The following is a 7,162-nucleotide window of genomic DNA, read 5'->3' as shown; positions in this document are numbered from 1 at the left end:
GGGTACGCGGATATTTCATACCCGTTGCCATCTGGAGGGTAAGAATCCCATAAATGATGCTATTTGTCCTAGGGAGTCTTTGGTTGGATGCAACAATTAACGTTGTAAGTTGTAACGCATATGCCAAGTTTATGCCACAACGAACCAAAAAACATTGGCAACAAATATCTGTGGTGCGTAAATATTGGTAATTACTGAAAATGACCTGTACTTTTTTTTAAAAAAAACATGCACCAGCCGGGAATCGAACCCGGGTCTGTACCGTGGCAGGGTACTATTCTACCACTAGACCACTGGTGCTTGTTGCATCAAGAAAAATAATAATTTTTAACAGTTCTTGTGTCTCCGTGCTCATATGCCACTCCTGCTATTGTCTATAGAATTATGCATCAGGGTACGTACAATACAGAATTAGTAGTACAAATCATGCACATGATTTCGACATAAACCATAAATAGATATTTCATCATTTGACTGACTGAACCTTGGTTTTCCTGCGCCCTCTCTACGAATTACCTGTAACAGAACTGTTATGCTCCGGCTTACGCCTTATACCAACCCAAACTCAAAGCTTTAATCAAGACACATGTCGAAAAACTGAAGTACATAAAATATAGTTGATGCCATCGTTTCTCTTCCGTGAGCAAAGCCGGTCATGATTGCGATGTACAATACATCACATCGTACCTACTAGTGGCGTACACATTGACTTCCTCCAAAAAGGAAGTACAAAGCAACTGAGGACACCGATGGCTCGACCCAACGCACAAAAACTGTAGCTCCACAGCCCTGCTCCCTCATGTATGAAGTCATGAGCCATGACGACCCCCCAACCCCCTAGTTCTTCAATTCAGACTGCCTCCACGCGCCATGCATCTCTCGGCGACGATCTCGCGCGCGCAGATCGATTGGTGGGAGAACGCACTTGTCGCTTTGGCCTTTGGCAAAGAGCTAGCCGAGCACTGGATGCTGATGATGACACCATGACACAACACGAACTGGGCGGCCGGCCGGCCATGCTCCTCCCCATTGCAACATCACCAAAAAGCTCGCTAAGGGGGGCACCCAGAGCCAGAGGAACACGAACGCACTCGCGCTGCCGGGGGACGCGCGCGGCACCTCGCGCCGGATATCCCCGAGATGCCGCCCGCGCTCATGTGGGCGCCGGGGGAAAGTGCGGCAGAAATTAAAGACCGAAAGCCACGCCAAAGCTGCAGTTGGTGGCATCACCCCGGGAAAGCGCTAATGCTCGCCGCATATCCGCCGGAAGATACCCCCGCGCGGCACCGGCGTAAGCGGATTGCACCCTCACCTCTCCAAGAATTGCAAGCGCCGGCCGCCGGCAACGCTTCCCGCCACATGCACCTCAGCTCTTCTGGTTACTTTACGCTGGTGGTGCTCTCGTGCTCATCAGTTTGCCTTTAACACACAGGTAGGCAAAGCTCAAAGCTGGAGCTCTGTTGCTTTTGCTTGTTCCGGAATCTGGACCAGATCGTGGTTCGTGAGGAATTGATGTTGTTTGGTGCAAAATTTGCGAGGATTTAGGTAGCATGCATAGGCAGGGAGGAGCTTTGGCATTAGAATAAAGAAAGAAAGGGGCCGGGTTTCTGCAGGAAAGCCCCTGGAATCCTCAAAGAGGCAGCGAAGCGTCCACATAAAAGCGCCCAATGGGAGCTCCCTCTTCTCCCCCTCTTAAGCCCACGTACGCCCGGGGCGGCAGGGGTGAAGTGCATCTAGGCCGATAGATGTAAATGGTAAGTTTCGGTGATTAATGACAACCATATGCGACTAACGTGTGTTTTGAAGGAAAATTTTTTATTCAATTTAGTCTCATATGAAATGTGAAAAGAGACCCCTCAATTCGGAACAATCATGCGTGCCAAGGACTCCATTTTAAAGATTAAGGACCTTTCTAGTCTCAAGTGTCACAAGGAGATGAATGACACTTGATTTAGATAGGTTTTATAGTTTTTAGTTCTTGACCGTACTATTAAGAGGGGTTCATGAGTTAGTAGCTTGATCAAAATTGAGTTAGCCTTAGAAATCTTGCACACTCGCTCAAAAACAGCTCAAGATGGTCAAAAGAAGTTAACACAACACTTGGAAGAAGAAACAATCGAAGTTACATTGAAATCCAAGTCAATTCAGCTGAAAACCAGAAAAAACAGCAACACCGGTTGAACCGGTGCCCTAGCGTCGGAGCATCCGATGCTTGGCGGAAGGACCGACGCCCTGTCGGTCTATCTTCTCTGGATGAAGGCACAAATCAAGTCTAGCACCGGTTGAACCGATGGTCAGAAAAGTAAGCACCGGTGCAATGGGAGTTCTTTGTTCCAGAAAGCATGTTTTGGTGGACTTCAACTTCTCTTCAGCACCGGTTGAACCGACGCTTCGGAATCAAAGCACCGGTGCATTGAGCGTCCTATGTTCCAGAGAGCTTGTTTGAATTGATCAGTGAACCTCTTCAGCACCGGTTGAACCGATGCCCCTACGGAGCATGCACCGGTGCATTAAAGCAAGCCTGGACACTGTGTCAGAACTCCAACGGCTACAATTGGGACACAGAGAGACCGGTTGAACCGACGCCTCAAAACAGACACCCATCGGTTCTTCCGGTGCTCACGGTTTTTCTACAGTGGACTTCCAACGGCTATGTAACTCCTTCCACTCTATATAAGGGCACCCCATGGCTCATTTCAGTTGCCTTTGACACCCTGAATACTTGAGGCCACCCTTGAGAAGAAGAGAAAGTGCATTGAGCAAACAAGAGAAGATCTAGCATTTTGTTTGTGCTTCAACATTGAAGAATCCATCCTTTGCAAGTGTAGCAAGTGTGCTTGAGCTAGGGCCAACTGAGTGTAGGTCAAGTGAAGGCTTAGGAGCTTGTTACTCTTGGTGTTTGACGGCATCTAGCCGGTCTTGGTGATCGGAAGGTTCTTGGTGAGCTCTTGGTGTTTGTGGGAGCCCCAAGACAAGAAGATTGTACACGGTGTGAAGCTCGCCGTTCCGGAGATGGAGAAAGAGCATTCTTAGTGATCACTTGCTCCTTGGTGAAGCAAGAGAGCTATACCCTTGTGTGGGTGCTCCAACGTGGATTAGGGGGGAGCGTCAACTCCTCGATACCACGGGAAAAAAATCCGGTTGTCTCGTGTCTATTACTTTTATTTCAAGCAATTAAATCCTTTTGTTGTTACTCTTGTCTTTGATTGCTTGTAGTTTGACTAGGACAACTTGCATGGTAGTGTGATCGTTTGCTTAGGTTTTGTTCTTGCTAGTGTGATATCCTTTAAGCAATATGATCATGATAGTGTGGTTACCTACCTAAGGACCTTGTGCTAGTATGCTCTAGTGACTAGGTTTCAAATTTATAGATTGGGCAATAGTAGTTTAGGTTAAGGACTAGTTAGAAATTTGAAAAAGTCCCAATTCAACCCCCCTTCTTGGGCCACGTTCCTTACAATTGGTATCAGAGCAAGGGCTCTCTTTTTAGGCTTAAAATCCTAGAGTATGGCCGGGGGAAGTGGTGGTCCACCCAAGCTCGATGGGAGAAACTATGCTTATTGGAAAGCTCGCATGGCGGGTTACCTTGAGGCTATTAATCCCATCGCTTGGGCGGTCACGGAGAAACCTATAGTCGGTCCTTGGAATGAAGGCCAAGTTAAATATGGTGCTAGAGCAAATAATGCTTTATTTGATGCTCTTAGTGAGGAGATCTTTGCTCGTGTTCATAGCAAAAAGACCTCTCATGAAATTTGGGAAGCACTTGAAGCTATTTATGTTGGTTCTAAAAAGCTTCGTGAAGAAAAATATCAAGTGCTTAAAGAAAAACTTAATGAATTCAATATGCTTCCAAACGAGTTGGTTGAACAAATGTTTGCTCGTTTGAATGTGCTTATTGAGGACATTAACGCTCTTGAAATTTCTCCTTTGTCTAATAGTGACATCATCCGGAAGATCCTACATTGTCTACACAAGCCCAAGTACAACATCGTCACCTCATTGCTCTATGAGAAGGATCTTGAAACACTTGAAGTGAGTGATGTTGTTGGAAAAATTCGGTCTCATGAGATGTTCCTCTTGGGAGAAGTTGATCCACCGCAAGACAAGAGAGATCTTGCACTCAAAGCTAAGAGTGATCATAAGTCCAAGAAAAAGAACAAGTGCAAGGTTCCATCACCAAGCTCAAGCGAAGATGAAGCTAATGAAGATTCAAGTGATGAAGATGGTGATGTTGAGCTAGCACTTCTCATGAGGAAGACCTCCAAGATGATGTCAAGGTTAAACAAGAAAGAGTACAACTATGACCCCAAGAAAAACAAGTTTCGTACCCGGAAGAGCAAGGACAATGTCAAGAAAGTTTGTTACAATTGTGGCAAATATGGTCACCTCTCATATGATTGTCCGGAGCCTTCAAAGCTCAACAAGAAACAAGAAGATGGTGACAATCAATACAAGACTTCAAAGAAAAATTATGAGAAGAAGGACCACAAGAAGAAAGGATCTTTCACAAGAAAAGAGAAGGTCAAGGTTTTCCTTGGAGAATGGATCACGGATGGTGAATCCTCAAATGATGACTCAAGTGATGAAGAATCCAAGAAAAAGATTGTGGGAATTGCCATGCATGATAATGAAGATGATGGTGATGAGGCACCTCTACCTCCACCACCCATGTGCTTCATGGCAAGAGGTTACTCTAAGGTGAGCGATAATGATGACTCATCTAGTGATGAAAGTGAAAATTGCTTATCTCCTATTGAAGTGCAAAACATCCTAGATGAGTACCAACAAGTGATCAAGAAGTACAAATCAAAATGTAAAGTTCTTGAAATTGAATATGCCAAGCTTAAGGCCTCAAATAATGAGTTGATTGTTAGGCATAATGAGGTAGTAGAAACTCATGATTCAAGCATTGTTCCTAGCAACCAACTTAAAGAGGAGCATGACAAGCTACTTATTAAGCATGATGAATTAAATGTCAAATATGAGGAAGTAGTTGTGCTTAACAAGTCACTTACTTCATGCAACAAGAAGCTCAAGCTTGACTATGCTAACTTAAATATGAAATATCAAGAACTTTACCTTGCCTTTGATGCTTTGGATGAAGAATTAAAAGAAACTCAAAAGAAAGTCATCAAAGTTAATATAGCTACTTCTTGTGATGATCTTGTGGAGTTGCCTCACCCTATTACTTGTCATCATGCTTCTCCTTCTTGTTCAAAGACTAACCATAATAGGGAGAAACAACTTGAGGAGGAACTTGAAAGCATGAGCAAATGTATGTTCAATGTGACAAGAGGAGAATACTTGCATAAGGAGATTCTCTTCCACAATGCAAGGCACTATGGGACAAATGGACTTAGATCCTTTCCCAACCCTCCGGAAAATTGTCCAAAGTCGCCGGAGCTCATGGCATGCTTCAACAAGGAAGTTGGCTCATATTGTCAACATTGTCAAGTCACCGGGCATCACACAAGGGAGTGTCCAATTCCTACTCGTCCACCTCCTACCTTGCCTTCTAATTACAAGTCTCAATTCAATAAAAATCATTTCTTGTTAAGCAAGCTTAAAAGTGGCAATGTTAAGGCAAAGTTTATTGGCACTCATATTAAGGGAAAGCTACCACGCCAACTATGGGTTCCTAAAGCTTTAGTAACTCATGTCAAAGGACCCAAACTTGCATGGGTTCCCAAACCTCAAAAGTGATTCACTTGTGTGTAGGTGAACTACAAAGCCGGTGGCAACCATTGGGTACTTGATAGCGGATGTACACAACACATGACCGGCTATGTAAAGATGTTCACCTCACTAGATGAAGATGTGGACGATTATGAACATGTCACCTTTGGTGACAACTCAAAAGGAAAAGTGGTAGGTTTGGGTAAGGTAGCCATAACCAAGGATCTATCCATCTCTAATGTGTTGCTTGTTGAGTCGGTTAGTTTCAATTTATTATCTATTGCTCAACTTTGTGATTTAGAACTAATATGCACCTTTAGTGATAGAGAGGTTGTAGTGACAAGCAAGGAGGACAAGAGTTTAATATTTAAAGGATTTCGACATGGTAACATTGACCTTGTTGACTTCTCATCTAATGATGCAAGCTTGGCGACATGTCTCTTCTCCAAGAACTCAATGGGTTGGCTTTGGCATCGCCGCATTGCTCATATTGGCATGAGCCAACTCAAGAAGGCCTTCAAACGAGGTATGGTGGTTGGTGTCAAAGATGTTACATTTGACAAAAACAAATTGTGTAGTGCTTGTCAAGCCGGGAAGCAATTTGCATCATCACATCCCATGAAGGCTTATTTGTCAACATCAAGAAGCTTGGAGCTACTACACATGGATCTCTTTTGGCCGACCACCTACAAAAGTCTTGGCGGTAATCTCTATTGTCTTGTAATTGTTGATGATTATTCTAGATATACTTGGACTTTCTTTTTAGAGGACAAGAGCAAGACTATGGGGATCTTCAAGATTTTTGTCAAGTAAGCTCAAAATGAATTTGAGTCAAGTGTTGTGAAGGTCCGGAGTGACAATGGCACGGAGTTTAGGAACACTCAAGTAGAAGAGCTTTGCAACGACTTGGGGATCAAGCATGAGTTTTCATCAACATACACACCCCAACAAAATGGAGTGGTGGAGAGGAAGAACAAGACATTGATCACACTTGCAAGAGCAATGTTGGATGATTATGGCATCTCACAAAGATTTTGGGCAGAAGCAATCAACACCGCATGCCATGCATCCAACCGAGTTTATCTTCACCGCTTCTTGGGAAAGACACCCTATGAGCTTTTCATTGGGAGGAAGCCCAACATCTCCTACTTCCGGGTGTTTGGTTGCAAATGCTACATCTTCAAGAAAATGAAGCACCTAGGCAAGTTTGAAAGTAGATGTGATGTTGATTTTCTTATTGGTTATTCATCAAACTCCAAAGCATATCGAGTATTCAATAGTGCTACAAGCAAGATTGAAGAAACTTGTGATGTGGAGTTTGATGAGACTAATGGCTCCCAAGGGGAAGTTTTCTCTTGTGATGATGTAGGTGATGAACCACTTCGAGAAGTCATGAAGAACATCACTATTGGGCAAGTCAAGCCAAAGGAGGAGGTAGAAGAGTTACAAGCCTCATCCACTCAAGTGGAAGTCACTTCCAAGGATG

The 7,162-nt window shown here is 44.0% G+C and overlaps 1 non-coding gene across 1 annotated transcript; it reads right to left on the bottom strand.

The window, feature by feature from the left end:
• Nucleotides 1-229: 229 nt before the first annotated feature.
• On the bottom strand, nt 230-300 carry TRNAG-GCC. The gene has a single exon. It is a non-coding gene; the product is annotated as a tRNA-Gly (tRNA).
• Nucleotides 301-7,162: the final 6,862 nt, after the last annotated feature.

The sequence above is a fragment of the Panicum virgatum genome, chromosome 9N (genome assembly GCF_016808335.1).
Source record: "Panicum virgatum strain AP13 chromosome 9N, P.virgatum_v5, whole genome shotgun sequence".
In the NCBI taxonomy this organism is placed as follows: domain Eukaryota; kingdom Viridiplantae; phylum Streptophyta; class Magnoliopsida; order Poales; family Poaceae; genus Panicum; species Panicum virgatum.
Note: the sequence above shows the minus strand (reverse complement) of the source record. Positions and strands in the feature narration are given on the sequence as shown.